Source organism: Rhinolophus sinicus, linkage group LG14 (genome assembly GCF_036562045.2).
Source record: "Rhinolophus sinicus isolate RSC01 linkage group LG14, ASM3656204v1, whole genome shotgun sequence".
NCBI classification, from domain to species: Eukaryota; Metazoa; Chordata; class Mammalia; order Chiroptera; family Rhinolophidae; genus Rhinolophus; species Rhinolophus sinicus.
Window position 1 is genome coordinate 36,431,713 of NC_133763.1, and position 17,396 is coordinate 36,449,108.

Here is a 17,396-nt window from a genome sequence, read left to right on the forward strand (position 1 = left end):
TGTCTCTTAAACTAGTTTGCATGCTTCTATATGTTTCTTACATTAAATACACAGATTTTTGAAAGACTTTGAATGTAAGAGAGAGAGAAATGAGACCCACCTGAGATGAGTAGACCAATAATTATTTAGCCATGTTCTCACAACGCTCCATTAATGGTGACATCGCAGAGAAATGACAGTATCTCCCTGAGGATAGATTCTGCAGGTAACAAGCCTGAAAATAAAATACTGTCTGCTGTGCATTCACTGAATATGATGCAAAAAGAAAAATCCCTGATTACTCTAAATACTTCCATTGTCACCTACACCTACTTATCAATGGTTTCCACAGCATTTCATATTCCTAAATGTTAAACCTGGGAATACCAAGACTCTTCTACGTAGATCCTCTTAGAACTACCAAACAGCCACAGTGAAACAGAGAACACATGCTGATAGCAGAAATATGAGAGAACGAGCCTACCATAGAGGCATCTTGGCATTTCATTAGGAAGAGGAAGTCTGTGTTTATAACAACTACTGGAAAGTGACGGCTTGAAGAAGTTGAGACTTTGGTATTTGCAGCTCAGTTATGTAAAGACAGCTAAGCTGGTTTATATTTCCCCATTTCTCCTTCCAGGCTAAAAATGGAGTATTTGCTATTAGAATGACTATTAGCTATAGTCACTTGAGAGTTTCATCAGATTCTGTTGAAACAGCAATTTGTAAAGAGAATTGGTGGTCCTAGGAATAAAACGATTTGCAATAAGCAACTCAGACTAATTTTGTGAATTCTCAAAGTAGTACCAAGGAGGAAGATGGGCCCACCTCAGCTGCCCAGTCCCAATGGGACTGTATCCAGTGAAGACATATCAGATCAAAGTTATTGTCATTAGAGTGTAGTACTTGATTACTGGGTATCTGATGACTTATCAGACAATTTGATATGACTGACATGTTATATTTGTAAAAGAATATGTCTTTCCCAGAGTGTCTCAGATCTTTATTACTTTAAAAGAATTATGAAAATATTTTCATTACTTTTATTATTTTAATGATTTAGTAAAGTGACCAAATCTGATATAGACTTTTTGGGGTATGTATGTAAAGTTTTTACCAAACTGTAATATTTGTGAATGGAATGCCTTGCAAATTCCATTGTCCTTTGAAAGCGGAAAAGTGTTCAGTGTTATTATTGTGGGTTTGTTAATTTTTCAATCACATGTCTGTTACTTAGTCACTACTGCTTATTTTTTTATACCTACAAAAGCACATGATTTGGTGGCAGTAAAGCAAATATATGTTGGGAGAGGGTGAAGAATATGTTATCAGGTATACAGAGAAAATAGACTAAAATGTGCAGCTAAATTGTATATAATCTGGTTTTTGAAGTATCAGATATTCAGGAATATTTTTAGCACATTTTGCTTTAAAAAATGTGCCTTGATTCAGTCACTAGACTTTGAAACATTTCTCTTATTAATATGGTTATCTTTAATGTATATTCTGACCCTAAACTGTGTATTACGATGTAGTCTGTCATAACAGATGTTTTATTCCAATAACAGAGACCAAAAAGTTAATCAAATATGGTTCAGCTGCTACCGTTGTGTGATTAAAAGGTGTTTTTTTTTGTTTTTTTGGTGAGCAGATCGTCCTCTTTTTATTCCCTTCTATGTCTTCTGATTACATCAGTGACAAACTCTCCTTCAGAGTAAAAGGTGTTTTAATGACAGGAAATTTGTATGGTCCAAACTGTTGAGGCCTGCCATTTGTTTTCGATTTCAGGTTGGAGTCAATTTGTACTTTTAATCACATGGGTCATTCGGGCTCTTCGTTCTTTTATACTTTGCTTTCCTAATAAAGGAACTTGTAGAAAAAAATTATAAGTGTTAAAGATTTTATTCAATTAAATTAATCTGTGAAGGAACCAGTAAGATATTACAACTGGTCCAAAGGAGAATTCAAAGAGTAGACATGAATAAAGGCAATCAAGAATGCTGGAACACATTTGTTAAAGTGATGCAAAATTGGTCAACAGCCAGAGGCAATCATGAACAGACAATCACATACGTTACTATGGTTTTTCTACAACTCAATATTTGTTTTCATAGTAAACATTTTCTTATTTTATTGAATAAACAATTTAAAAATTCTGAATTGGTACATATCTGAAAAATTGTAAGTGTCAGTTTCAATGGAAAACAAATTTTATAAATCTCATAAATCAGGCAACATAAAAGTGCTCTTTTTATAAGCACATGTTGCCTAAGTATTCAAAAATAGTCTTGGTTTTTCTAGAAGAGGTGATGAGATCATTCTGATCTAGTCCCACCGCCTCCCTAATTCATGGAGTATTGAAGGCCTAGATATCTAAGAGGCCCGAGGTCTGGAGTACAACATAAATATAGAGCAGAAGGAAGATTGCAAAGGCTTTAAAAGATGTGAGGAACTAATCCACAAGCACAATTTCATGAATATCGTACTTTAACCAATAGAATTAAAGTAGATCAGAGTGCCAATGATGATCATAAATATGCCATTACTATTTTAGAAAGTGGTGTAGTTTAGAAAGAGAAGAAATATTAATAAAGATAAAACCCACCAATCCAATCACTCACATTCTAAATTAATGAAATCTATAAGAAAGGTTTTTTGAGCAATCATTAAACCCTATGCCAAAAATGTTGCCTTTATCTCATCCTCTGTTCTTCATTCCTATGTCTTTCCTTATCTCTCCTCAGCTCTCACTTTCTTTCCTCTGTCCTTTCACCCCCTGTCCTATTCTCCTATCTCCCTCCTTCTCCCCCCCCTTTTTTTTGAAACACAAATGTTTTCCCTCATTTGGTCTTGAGAACATTGCGTAGTGTCTTTATCAGAAGTGACAAGTAGCAGGTGGTCTGTTAGCCCCACTCATGTCACAGCCTCACACTCCACTCCTGAGGGTTCTCCCACAAGTGGGCCCTGCTGTTAGCAGTTCTTACAAGCATGTCTTCCCCAAGTCTGATGTCCTACTATTCCCCCAATTTCCTCAGCCATAATACATGTTCCATCCTTACTTTTGGTGTACAGATGGTACTTATCAAATTAACAGGATGCATTTGAAAACATACAATTTCATAAGATACACATTCAGCTTAAAATAATATTATCTGCTCAGCATTGCCTGCACCTGAATTCTTACCACTATCCTTGCCTTTTCTTGTTTAACCCGCTTATTTTCTCCTTGCCTCTGATGAGGCCATTTTCTGTCTGTTTTCTCAATTCTACTAGTGCATTTGCACTAGGCTATTTGCACCTAGAGACAGTATAGTGTAGTGGTTGACAATATGGACTCTGGGGTCGAAGCACCAGTGTTCAATTCCCGGTTCTAGCACCTATCACTCTGACATTGGTCCAGTTACCTTGATGGTACCTATTTCATATGGCTGTGGTGGGATTAAGTGAGTTAATACGTGTAAAGCGTTAAACAATACTTGGCACATAGCAAGTAAGCCTGTGCACTAGGAAAAAATTTGTTGCAATGTAACCCCATGTAAAGAGTCCTTCTCAAAAGATCAGACATGGAGACAGAACTAGCCTCAGATCAGCTGGGGGGGGGGCAGGGGGGGATCAACAAGATTAAGACCAGTGCTATAGTAAACAGGACAAACACTGCTCCTGCCTACCCCCTATAATGGGAGAGAGAGACTGCTCTTGGAAGAACAAAACTAATCCACATAAATAGGAAAAGCAGTATGTTTGCTGCTTAGCTTCTAGAGAAGTCTCCTGGCTTCCCTTTCCAGATTGCTGTCCCTAACGAGCCTGTACGTATTTTGGTCTTTATCATAAGAGCCATGAGCAGCCATTAAGCTCAACACTGCTTAAGTGTTTTAAGCAGGGATATGAAGTGATCAGGTTTTCGCTTTAATATCATGTAACTGCCCTGTAGAGGATATATTGGAAGAGACATACGACCAGTTAGCAGCACTGCAAGCAATGGATGCTAGTGGTATAGACCAGAGTGGCAACTGTGGAACTAGAGAGTAATTGATGGATTAAACATATTCAGGAGGTAGACAAATAATTGATCTGCCTTGGAAGATAGGGATAAAGATGATTTTTAAATATTTTTGAAGCTTCTAGAAAATAAAAGCTTATGTTTTATGAAATTATTCATTCATATTAATTCTTTTACCAAACACTTTTCAAGTGCTGAATATGTCTAAGGCATGGTTCTGTCATAGCACACTAGTATCATGTTAGTTCAATTTAAGAGTAGTAGCCACTGACCGAGTTTGAGTTCAACATCAGAAATAGGGATCTCCGAGGAATAACTAAGGGGTTCTATAACCCAGGGCCAGAAGGAGGGAACTACAAAAGCAATTTCACCTACTGTACCAGTTTGACTGAGGATTAGAGTGACAAGCAGCAGATGGATGGGCTCTACCAGATGGCCTCTGATACACATATGCGTATATTATTCTAAAAATAACATATGTCTTCTTAAAATAAAATTTTTAAAAAGGTCAATGACTTCAACTTTGGTCTTATTAATCCCCAGATCTAATCAAAATGAGTTGGTCATGCCAAGTGCTGACTGATGACTGATTTCAGTTTGAAGCAGTTTCCATTTTAGTGAGCAAGACTCAGCAACATTTTATTTGGTGACTAAAAATTAATTTTTAATAGAGAAGATTAAAATAAATGTGTCCAACATCTGACTATCTAATAGAAAGCAAAACTTCCAAGTATAAACTCAGCATAATAACTTGGTCTTGTGATGGGTTTCTAAAGCAGACTCTGTGATCTTCTGGTTGATCTATTGCTTCCAAGTGGCTTATTGGTTTCTTCAAGGAATAAGGCTGTATATGGGGCTCAGTTGCTGGCAAGTTAGACATTTGACAGCAGCCATAGCTAAGCTAAATCAGCTGTGGTGAATAGGAGCCCACATAAGCCCTGCACCGTCAACATGCCTACTTGATTCACGAGTCTGCTGTGCCAGCACAGGAGTGGCTGATGACAGAGGCTGGATGATGTCAATTGGCCAAGTCATTCTGTCTCCTTGGTTGTTCAGTGCTTCTTCCACAAGGATGATCTCTGTTAGGTGTTAATATGTGATACAGAGACCTTCACATTTCAGGCCTACTCCCTTAGGCCAACCACATGTCTCTTCTCCAGACATTTTTATCTCTGATTTTCAAAAAATTCTTTTTCCAGGTCCTTAAAGGTGCAGCCGAGCTAGTCACCATTACCCATTATTAGTCCATGTATATTTTTATTTGGGCCACTTCTACACAAAGAAAAGTATGCACTCCACAAAGCTCCGCCCATTGTGAGAATCTCCCCTCCTACTGGATTCTAGGGCCATCCCTCAATAGGACTGTAGTGCAGCAGCAGTCTTCTTTTGGCTTATACCCCAACATTGAGCCAACCTATCAATAACCCAAGCCTCATCTTTTTCTCCCTCCACCAGCTTGTCATAAAGGGTCACCCCATGGCTGTAAGGGAAGAATGAGGCCCCATGCAACAGTGTTTGGTTATAAGTGGGTCTGGAACACGTTACTCATGTAGCTGACTTGTGTCCTCTGGCCCATGCTCTGTCTGCTTCCCTTCCCATCTTACAGTGAATTGTCGGGGGAGGGGTGGGGTGGAGCACTGGGTCTTAGGCCTTTGTCAGTCTGGCAAAATTCGATGTATGATGAGCAACTCTGGTTACATGATTACTTGTTGCCGCCCATTCAGATCCTGTCTCTGCCAGTGAGCCTGAGAGCATGCCAGGAGCTGTTTTCTGAATGGCGTATAATTCTTACCTCCCTGCTCATGGCATGATCTTACCCTAGCCTAGGGCTCTACATTAAGATTCCCCTAGTTCTAGTGGAATCACCCATCAGAATAGCCTTAAGGGATATTTTACAAATATCTCTTTCAAACCAAAAGATGCATCTAAGTGGTGAAACTTTTTATTAGATGAGTAAAACACAGACCTCATACTTCATACTTGCATAGGAGCTGGCCCCTTTACAGTTAGTAGTATTTCAATGGCTGGATATTCTCAGTTAACATTGAATTTTAATTTTCGCACAATTAAACTCATTTACATAGGTGTCTGGTATTATGTTCTTATCTTATCTCTTCCCATCTCTCCTTTTCCATCCCATCACCTACCACCAACATCACAACCATCACCATTACACATATTTGCTAAAAGATATCGGAAAGTATGGTTTTGTCTTGATTTTGTGCTTCAGCAGTTAGAAACTGATTTGTCTTTTTAAATTTAACATAGCAATTGTCATGACAATTTGATGCTACTAGTTAGGTGGTATTCTTTTCTTTGCATATGTCTATGGTATGATGGTTGCTATAACAACAGAACCATGGATTTTTAACAGATTGCTGACACTTATGAAAAGCACTTATGGGGCCAACTTTCAGAAAAGAGCTCATAGGACTAATTATTTAAATTATTGGGTATTTGTAGGAATAGAGGTTATGACTCTATTCAGAAATATAAAGGTAGTAATCAGGCTGTCACCAAGGGTAGAGCACCTAGGCTCTATTCCAGGCTTATAATTTCCGAGTTATTTTGTACAATTCGATGGAATTCCAGTGCTTCAGTACTGATTGGTCCCTGGTTCGTGCAGGGTAGTCAGGATCTCCCCAAGTGCTCTTTGAGGATTCCAACATGATAAAATTGAGAAGAAAAATGTTGTTGTAAGTAGACTTCAAAAAAAGGTGATTCTTCTAGGAAAGCAGAAACACAGAAATATTTTAAAATTATAGCATAAAAAGGAGTTTCTTGTTTTATGATGGCTCTGAGATCCTATTCTGTGCCGATTTGCCCATGCACAGGTTAGAGCATGAAAAGATTTATAGAATTTGAATATTTGAAGAAAAACAATCTCTTGAAGGGAATAAATGGGTGTTGAGCACTAATGTATCAAGGTCACTCATTTATAAGGCAAGCTACGTGATTTTTTCAAGAAACTACTTTATGTCCTTTTCATGTCACTTAGACATCACAGTCATTTCTCCTTTTTTCATCAGTTACTGAAAATAGAAGCCTGGATTTACTAGATATTGTTAGGTAACTAGATGTCTTAGTTGGGTCAGTACTATGGATGAAAAAGGGGCCACATACTAAACCTGACAAGCTCAGGGGAGGCCAGTATGGCAGTCCCCACAAACTCAGAAACTGAAATTACCACATAGGATGGTCTGTACTTAAAAATCCCTGACTAAAATTGGGTCATGGTGGGTAGTCACATCCTGGGCCCATAGCTTCCCTAACAAAGGTCAATCTTTACCTTAAGTGAGCCTGTCTAGTGTCTTTTCTCATCTAAGATAACATACCCTTGGAGTGTAAGAATCATACCTTTTTCTGGACCCCTTAGGGCACCACCCACCGCACCAGAGAACAGACAAAACCCCTCATTGTTATCTTATTCCCTGAATATCATCTCTAAGTGTTATAAACGTTAACTATTAACTATCTTGTACTCATCAAGGTAAAAATATGTCTCTTCATTTTACTTTTTATCCAGTCCTAGAGATTTCCCCACTTTGCTTTAGCCTACCTCCCTTAATCTACCACCAATGGATTTCATGTAACCCTCCTTACGTCTCCTCCTTTGATTCTAATGTATAAATAAACTGCAAAATTGCCATTCTCCAGAGCATTTTCTTAATCTGTTGAGATTTTGCTTCCTGGTGATTGTTGTCAGTTTGGCTCAAATAAATTCATTAAAATTCTCTACAGGTTTGGACTTTTCTCACGGCATCAAGTGTCTCTGGGAAATATTCCAAGGACATCAAAATGGTCATTGACTTCTGTGGAAAAACTACGAAGTCTTTATCTGCTATGTTCTATAGTGGTTGGTGAAGAAAAGGAAGGAGGAGGAGGAGGAGGAGGAGGAGGGGAGAAGGGGAGGAGGAGAAGGAGGAAGCAAATAAAATCTGTTGAATGTGAAAATTTGTGAGATTTATTATTACATCATGAAAGTCATTGCAATTTTAGCTCCTCATTACTGACTGCAGAAGATCAAGCTTGCAATCTGGTGGTAGATATGAGATATAGTTTATGAATAACAAAGTAAGTAGACATTCCTTAATTTTTGTATCATATTCTAAGATAAAACAGATATAATGTCTAACACAAGTGGGCATATAGCATATGCTCAAGAGAGACTCTTTAATAAATTGGTTGATAAAGTAATTCACCAAATAATTAACAATGTTTCAAATTTCTCAGTTCCAGACTTTTTCTTAGAACTTTGAGCATTGGAAAAGACATCTTTATTTTTTTTCAGAATCTCCAAAGAACTGTTCAGCGAGGAAATGCTATCCATTTTGAGAACACTGAAGTTTTAAACAGGGGAATGGCATGATCAGATGTATATTTGTGAAGGGCATGTAGAGAATGAATTGGAGGGGAGGCCAGAGGCAGAGCAAGCAGATTAAGAGCCTATTCAGGATCAGAGAGGACCTCAGCTACAGGGTGGCAGTAACATCGCAGGGGAGCAAATGGATGTAGGGAAAATAAAAGGATTAAAAAAAAAGAAAAAAGAGAAAGTGCCAGAAAAATGAAATCAGCAATGAGTCTCAAATATCCAGCTTAGGCATCTAGATCATTGACCAAGGTGGATAAAACAAAGGGACATGTTTTGGGAAATGCAAGTTTGAGGCATTTATGAGTTGAATATCAGAACAAAGACAATGGATGTGCCAAGGACCATTGGATGTTATGCAAGGAGGGCAGAGAAGTGAACAGAGAGAATTTCTAAAGATAAAGCTTTCAATTTAACAATAAGGTGTGGAAAAGGTTTTTACCATGTTAGGTAAAAGGCTTAACACTAACTTGCTATAATTTCTCACATTAAAAATGTGATTCACTGCCACTCATGATATGTGTTTGTTTAGAATACACTAATAATTAAACTAAAAAATAACATTAATAACTAAAACTGGTCATAATATGCACGACATAGCCAATTTTCCAAGAGTTAAGGTTTTTGTTTTATTGTGTTTGAGTGGGCTGGCTGATTATTCAAAGAAAGGTACATTCATACAAGACAGACAATGGAAGGGTAGCTACACATCAAACGGTTACCTGGGAACAATTTTTAAGTATGGTTGTTTGGGCCCCTATTCCAATTAAATCAGAATCACTGTGGGTGGGGCCCATTTGGCAGTATTTACGGATAATTCTTCAGGTAATTCTAAGGGGTAGCCAGAGTTGAGAGCCTGTGAGACCCTCAATTTTGGATTTAAATTGTCATTGTGATGGTCTCTCTGATTGGAGTCACTTGTTTGCCTTTTAGGGAAACTAGTGAAAGCTAAATCTAACACCCCTTGTTTTCACAATTTGAAGACAGAAAGATTACTGTGGGCCATCTTATAAATATAGTTTAGAGCCCATAGAAACCATTCTATTCGCAAACAAAGTTTAATTTACTTGAGACATGTCTCAAACACTATCTGCAAACAGGCTGGATTTTGCATAGGAGAAGTAACCGATATATTGGTTGATATTCAAACAACCCTGCTGTCTTTCTCTCTTTCTTTTCCTGCTTCCATTCTATTTACACCCTAATAAATACTTACCATGGGATCTGTTTCCTATCATTTTTCATAACATACATTTTCCCTTACATTTAGAAAAAAATTATTGTCCTCAATCTTTACTCATTATTTATTTATCCATTCTCTTTAAATACTTTTTATCCTGATAGCGTTTTCACCTGCCTTTCTTCTCAACTTACGTCAAGTGACATTGTTTGAATCTTTCTTTATAGATTTTGCTTCATAAACATCCTATAGATTAGAGTTAAGCATTTATGTACTTGATGTTTAATAAAATTAATGAAAAAGTTATTTTTGGTCAATTTGTGAAAGCCAAAGGAGTCTATGCTTTAGGGATATTCAACGACTCGTTCCGATGAAAAATAAAGTTTTAAATTAGAAAGAAGGCATTATTCCCCAGAGTAGCCTAGTTTACAGCCTCTGAGTGATGACACTGATAATAGGAATAATTGAAGTGTCTCTGTTATTAATTAAGGAGAGGCAATGTGATGCAAAGAGCATCAGAATGGGAGTTGTGTGATTTGATTTCAAATTCCAGTCTGCTGCTTGCTAGTTGCATGACCTTGGGCAAAGCCTTAACGTGTCTGGGTGCAATTGTTCAAAAGAGTGAATGGAAATAGCTCTAGAGTTGAAGGCAGATCTGAGTTCAAGCCATATCTCTTCTTGCAGGCTTTGTGACTTAGATCAAGTTATTTAACCTGTCTGAGCCTGTCGAGGCCACTACTGATCTTAACTCACTGGGTTGTTGTGAAAAAACTAACTACGATAACAATAAAGAATGGAGTAGGAATTCAGTAAATGTTTGGGGTTAAAGTATATAACTGTGGCAAATATGGAATAATGAAAAGAGAACAGTATTGGAGTCAAGGAGAACTATAACAGCTATGTGATTTCTGATAAGTTACTTCTCTGAATTTGTTTCCTGTCATGAGGATTAAATAAAAGTATGTATAGAGACCATTTTCCTTGATCTCATTAGTATAATGGGATGAATGAGGTCAAATTAAAAGTATATTTCACTAGCTTTTGCCCCTACCAGCTTGCTCCTTACAGCATCCATCCTTAATGGTGACAGAAATGCCATCTGCTCCCCTAAAATCCCTAGCCCACTCACAGTTAGGCAAGGCCATGGGACTTCTGATCATTAGGTCATAAGCTGAAGTGATGTTTGTTATGACAACTTAGCCTCTTCTGACTAATACTCACATTTTTTAACCTACAAACTTTCTACAAGTAATAGTAAATTTCTAGAAGTGCTAATGAATATATCCAGTCAGTTATCATGGGACATCCTGCAGACTCCACTACTTCTGAAGTACATATTCACAAGCTCCCACCAGGGGGCTCTAATCACCTACTGGGCACTGCTTCAAGGTGCTAAACCTGTTGGACTGGGATAAATTCCTCTCTTCCTCTATTTTGTGTTACACTGCATCAGAAGGTGACCAATACTTTACTGAGTTTTAGTGGACTTGCTCCTTTGCACATGCTCTCTCTCTCTCTCACGTTTACTTGGCTCTCTCGCTGTGACCCAGACAGGGTCCATGGCCAAGAGATAAATCCAAGTGACACAGAAGTCCCTTGAAGATTTGAGTAAACTCAGAACCTCTCCTCTCTCCCCTTTTATGATGACTCAGGCTTTGATATGTGTCAGGCACATGATATCTGGCTCTTTCTTGTCTTAGGATAATTGTTTTCCAGAAGGCTCCTCAGCCCTTCATAAACATAGATTTGCCCCAACCTATTCAGTCACACCTGAATGCCCTTAGCCTCAAGCTGAGCTATCCACTCACCCATGTGAAGTATCACGTTTGTGAAATATCTGTGGGAGCACTGGGGAAACAGGAGTTCAATACATGGTGGGGGAGCAGGTGGGGAAGGCTGGCCACAAGCAGCTGGCATGGTCAGCTTCTTTTTCTTGTTCCTAAGATTTAGACGCTTCTTTTCCTCTTCTTCACCTTCTCTATTTTTCATTCCTTTGTTTCGGTATTGTCGGAGAATTTAATTTACTTTCACTCTATGCAGAGAAGTGCAGCCCTTCCTGGCCACTGGGTTGGATTTGTTTTTCTATCCCATAGGAACAAGGAAAAGAAGGTGATCTCAGAATGTCTCACATCCGCTCCAACTCACACACTAAGATTTTAAACTTTGTTCTCTGAAAATATTGATAAACACAATTGTTAAACAATTTTCTTTCATTTTTCCTCATATCTGAATCTTAAGGCTTTTTGAAATTCATGAATCAGGAATTTCCCAACAAAAATGGGAGTTTTTGATGCTGCAAGCATTTTAAAAGAATTCACATTTTTCTTTCAAAGTACTCTTCAGTAGGTGTGTACCAAACTTTCACTTAGCTAATTTATTTCTACTAAAAGTGAATTGTTTTATTTCCTTTAGATAATGCAAAACGGATTGTTTTCTGCTGCTTTTAAGAGATAAAAATCTAATGATCATATTTCCCAGTATAATAAGCACATGGGTGTTACTTTTTCCTCTGTTAAGAGAATAAACAACTCCATTCACAAACTGCCAATAAATTAAACTAATACTAGTTGGAATTTGAAACTTAGTAACAATAATAATTGATATACTGTTACCTTTGCTGATATTTTTTGGGCTTCTTTGTTGATTGGAAATTTTATTGAAAAGTGAAAACCTAATAATAGAATTTTGAACTAGAAGAAAATTTATTTAACCAAAACACCTTATTATATATAAAAGAAGCTGAAGCCCCAATAGTTTACATTATTTACTCAGACACAAAGTTAGTTAATAAAAGATCTAATTTTGTAGTTTCTATTTACTATTTTAAAAATAGTTATTTACAACAGGCATTGGTTTATATTTACATTCAGGCAAAACATAAGGAAGAATTTTGCAAATACTGCACACATACTGTGAATATGTACTAAATCCAATCTATTTTTTTTGTCATCATTTGTAACAGCTACAAAAATTCCCTCTTCTTGCTAAAGATAAGAAAGGAAAAGAAAGGTGAGAGTTATTAAACAAATAGAGTTTTAAAACCTGCAGTTATGAGAGAAGTACTGAGAACTTGTCCAAAAAACAAACAAAAAAGACATCCTATTTTCAGAGACTCCAAAAGGTCCCAGGCTGTTGATTTTATGGACCGGGTGTTTCACACGACCAAACTAAAGACATTTTACATTCATGTTGACAAGCTGCACTTTTTACAACAACAGAAACATCGGCCTCCTTACTAAGTAGGCATATTCAATTGAAACCTGAAATAATCCAAAACTAAATAAGGTAAGAAACAAGCTTTCATAACCAAAAGGGAACGTTACAATTACTGTGACAAATGTGAGGACGTGTATTTGAGGACGGTGTTCTGCAGGGATAGAGAACTACGAATCCTTCCCTTGATATCCCCTCCTCCAATTGAATTGGGCATATCCCTCATGTCCAACACACATTGTTACTACAGGATGCTGTGCCAGACACCGCTTGTGTACCATTTCAAGTCTTCTCAGCCTCCTCACCTCTAATCCAGCTGCTACCTGTCCAACGTGTGCTTCAGCCAGTTTCTCACAGGAGCAAACTAACAGTTTCTCCCAGCGTGCCTCTCACTTCCTGCCTTGTCTGGAGCTTCTTCCATGTCTTCAGGGAACGAACACCTCTGGAAACCCGCTCAATACTTGTATCAGTCAGAGTTCAATCAGAGCAGTAAAACCATTAGAGGTTTCATAGATATTTATATTTGTTTCAAGGATTTGACTTCACACAATTGTGGATGCCGGTTAGGCAGGCTGTCACTGGAAGGCCATTGTCCTCCTGTCAGTGGTATTGTTTTATTGTCGTCTTTCTTCCTCACTTGGCTGTAAGCTCACCAAAGGCAAGGTCTTCATCATGTTTTTGATGTGTTCATTAATGTATTTCCACCACCAAGAAAGGTGTCTGGTAAATAAATATTTTTTAACTAAATACATTAAAATGTTTGAATTGATAAACTATTCTAAAGATCACAGCTTACGATAGAAACAAACACTAACTTAAAAGCATGTATACAGTGGTTTTCCAAGGATTAAAAACTGAAACTACTCTCCTTTAACATTTTAAGTAATCTAAAAAACAAGAACATAGTGAAATTTTCTGGATTTTCAGAAGATATTTGGCTCTGCCTAATTAAGAATTTAAAAACCAACAGAAATAAATAGTATGAAATTTTAAGGCTGTGTATGCAAGAAAATTAGCACGATTTTTCCACATGAACCGATGGTAGTGCAATAGAGAAAAAGTTCAAACACAAAAATCAACGGCACAAAACATAGAAGGAGGGACCCAGGTTTGGTGTAGACTACCCAAACAAGACATCATTTTAGTGTACTCTTCTGCCAGAAAGACAAACTGAAAGCTCAACTTGGTCAGGTAGGAAGCTGGAAACGTGCTTAGGTAGGATGTCATTGATAGGCTACTTGAATGGTTCTGCTTTCTGTGCAGAACAAAAGCTTAGTCACATGGTGGTGCGCTGTGTGGCACTATTCTTCAGCCATCGTGGCACGTGCAGCAGAGGTTATGTCCTCTGATACAGACTGGCTTGATTATTCCAGTCTTTCCCATTACATGCTGACTCACCCTTTCTGGATGATGATGCATATATATAGTATCTCATTTATAATGTATTTGAAGCACCTTTTCCTGGAATTAGGATGGTTTAGAAATAGCCTTACAGTTTTCTGTGTCAGATACAAACGTGGTCTTTGGGCATCTGCATGAGCACTGGTGGAAACTTTCCTAGGTGATGAAGGAGACGGAAGAGGGAGAAAGAGAGGGGGGATGAGGACAAGACATTTTACATTTATTGAGTTCTTTCTAGATGCCAGGAACTACGCTAAAAACTTAACATTTATTATTTCATAATGTTCTCTACGAGGTGGCCATACGCTATTATACCTAGTTTATGGCTGAGGAAGATAGAGCTTAGGGAGCTAAAGAAACTTGCCTAAAGAAACACACGGGGGATGAGAGCTGCACCGCGCAGGACAAGTTGCCGGCCGCCTGACCGAGCAGAGGAGAGAGCATGGAGCTGGAGAGGATGGTCAGCGCAGCCCTCCTTGCCTTTGTCCGGACGCACCTCCCAGAGGCTGACCTCAGGGGCTTGAATGGGGTCATCTTCTCCTATGTGTTCGGGGTCCTGGAGGACCTGGGCCCCTCGGGCCCGTCAGAGGAGAACTTCCATATGGAGGTCTTCACTGAGCTGATGGAGGCCTACGTGCCTGGCTTTGCCCACATCCCAAGGAATACGACAGGGGACATGATGCAGAAGCTCTGAGGGCAGTTGAGTGGTGCCAGGAACAAAGAGAACCTGCAACCACAGAGCTCTGAGGTCCAGGGTCAGCTGCTCACCTCCTCAGAGCCTCTGCAGAGGCCTGGAAAGCTCAAAGAAGAGACCAGGGCTTCTCCTGCTGCTGGGGACACTCAAGATGAGGCAGCTGGCGCTGAGGAAGAGCTGCTGCCAGGGGTGGGTGTACTCCTGGAAGTGTTCCCTACCTGTTCGGTGGAGCAGGCCCCGTGGGTGTTGGCCAAAGCTCGGGGGGACTTGGAAGGAGCTATGAAGATGCTGGTAGAAGGGCAGGAGGAGGGGCCTACAGCCTGGGATGGCTCCAACCAGGACCCGCCCAAGTGCCTTACAGGCCCCCAAAAGGATGAGCTGCAGTCCATTCTGCAGAGGTACGTGATGGTGGATAGTGCAGAGGATCAGAAGATTCACCGGCCCATGGCTCCCAAGGAGGCCCCCAAGAAGCTAATCCGATATATTGACAACCAGGTACTGAGCACCAAGGGGGAGCGATTCAAAGATGTGCGGAACCGTGAGGCCGAGGAGACGAAGGCCACATGCATCAACCTCAAGCCAACCAGAAAATACCACTTCCACTGAGGTGTTTGCTGGGCTCTGCTAGAGCCTTCTAGGCTCAGATCCCAGAGGGATGCAGGAGCCCTACACCCCCCCACAGGGCCCGTCCTAACTCCTGACCCCTTCTCTTACCTGTTTGCCCCACAGTGTTAACCTCCTCTTGGAGCTGCACAGTAAAGGTGGCCCCAGGGGAAGAAAAAAAAAAAAAAAAGAAACACACCAATAATTATGGAACAGAGATTCAAACACAAGCAGTCTGATTCCAAAACCTCTTCTCTTAAACATTGACCTTTTTCAACATTGAAAGCTTAAATATGAAATAAAAATGTAGACTGATATAACAAACACCTATATGCCAATCACCTAGAATGAACATATATTAGTTCACTGTTTTGGAAATTTTTAGGCCACTCTTTTCTCAAATATGTTTTGTGTTCCCTTAGCTCTCTTTTTCCTTTCTGGGACTCCAACTACATGTCTGTTAGATCATCTGATATTATCATACTATTCCTTTTACTTTGTTCATTTTCTAAAATAATTTTTATTTTTCTTCCTCAGTTTAGATAATTTCTATTAACATGTTCTTCCACATAGTTCTTTCATACCCAACTACATCCTAACTGGAAGTGGAAGTCTCCTTAGAAAGTTTCTTAACATTGCACTCTCAGCAGCTACTATAAATTGCTCTCAGTTGCAATTTGAGATTAAATCCATTTGCTATCTTAGACGTGTCTGAGAATTGTGATAACAATTCAGAACATTTCCAAGGCACTGACATCAATAGGTACTAAAAAATTCTCAAATTATTTATCTTACAAACTAATTATGTGACATCTGAGACACCTGATTGTTTATTTGTATCTATCCAACCTTGTTTCAGAAAGAATATAAGATAATTAAAATAATAATAACAATAATAACAGTTACCACTTATTAAACTTATGAGCAAATTTCTTTATGTATTTTTTTATTTATATATAATCTTATAATAATCTTGTCTTAGTCTTATTATCACCATTTTTTTACAGGTAAGAAACTTAAATAGATTTCAACTAACTTCCCTGGGGCCACATAAACCTCAGATTTTAACTTCAGTCTGTTTTAACCACCATAATGTTCTAACTTCTAAAACTGTAGAAGACACTGGTGATTTTCTCAGGTCACTTCTCCAGGGCTTACACACCCATCCCCCAGCTGCTGGAACTATCAGCTACAGAGGGCTGAAAAAGCGTCTCTCTCTGTATACTGCCTTACCTAGGGTTTTGTTTTTGAACGTCATAAAAGTGACATATCACACTACATGAATTGCTATCAGCATATCCTCCCTAGAACGTGAACTCCATGAGAGCAAGGACTCCTGTCTGTTTTGTTCACTGACGTGTCCCAAGTCACTAGAACAAGGCCTGGCACGTGGTAGCAGCTCAACACATATTTTATTAACTGAATCAATGACGATAGGAATCTTTTAAATAGTTTTTGTCCTTCTCTTCGTATCTAAAGTTTGACAGTTAAGCTTAGTTACTTAACTGATTGAGTGATTGTCAGGGGCTGGTTTTGGTGGCCTACTTCCTGCCTTACTTCACTGACCCATGCATGAACTAAATAAACTGCTATAAATAAACCCATTTCAGTAAGTGTGAATTTTCTTCCTGCTTATCGCTACTGTCTCATTATAATTAGTCCAGCCAGAAATAATTCTTCAATACAATGAATTTTGCCTTAGTCATAGAAGTTTTAAGATAAGACAAAAATGTGGATTTCCTTCCTCCTGCTGCTAAAACTCAGATTCTTCTATGCAAGAATAGTTATTTAGCTCAACAGCTAAGTGGTTCATGGGTCTGACCAAATATTAAAATTATTATGGTCCTGAAATATATATGCTGTTTTTCTATGTACCATCATTGGCATACTTTATTCATTTTTTTTAATGTAATTTACACTGCATCATGTCCTTGAGTCATGATGTTTTATTTACATA

The 17,396-nt window shown here is 38.6% G+C and overlaps 1 pseudogene; it reads left to right on the forward strand.

The window, feature by feature from the left end:
- The first annotated feature begins 14,499 nt into the window (after positions 1-14,499).
- Positions 14,500-15,467, forward strand: LOC109455450 (CUE domain-containing protein 2; annotated as a pseudogene).
- Positions 15,468-17,396: the final 1,929 nt, after the last annotated feature.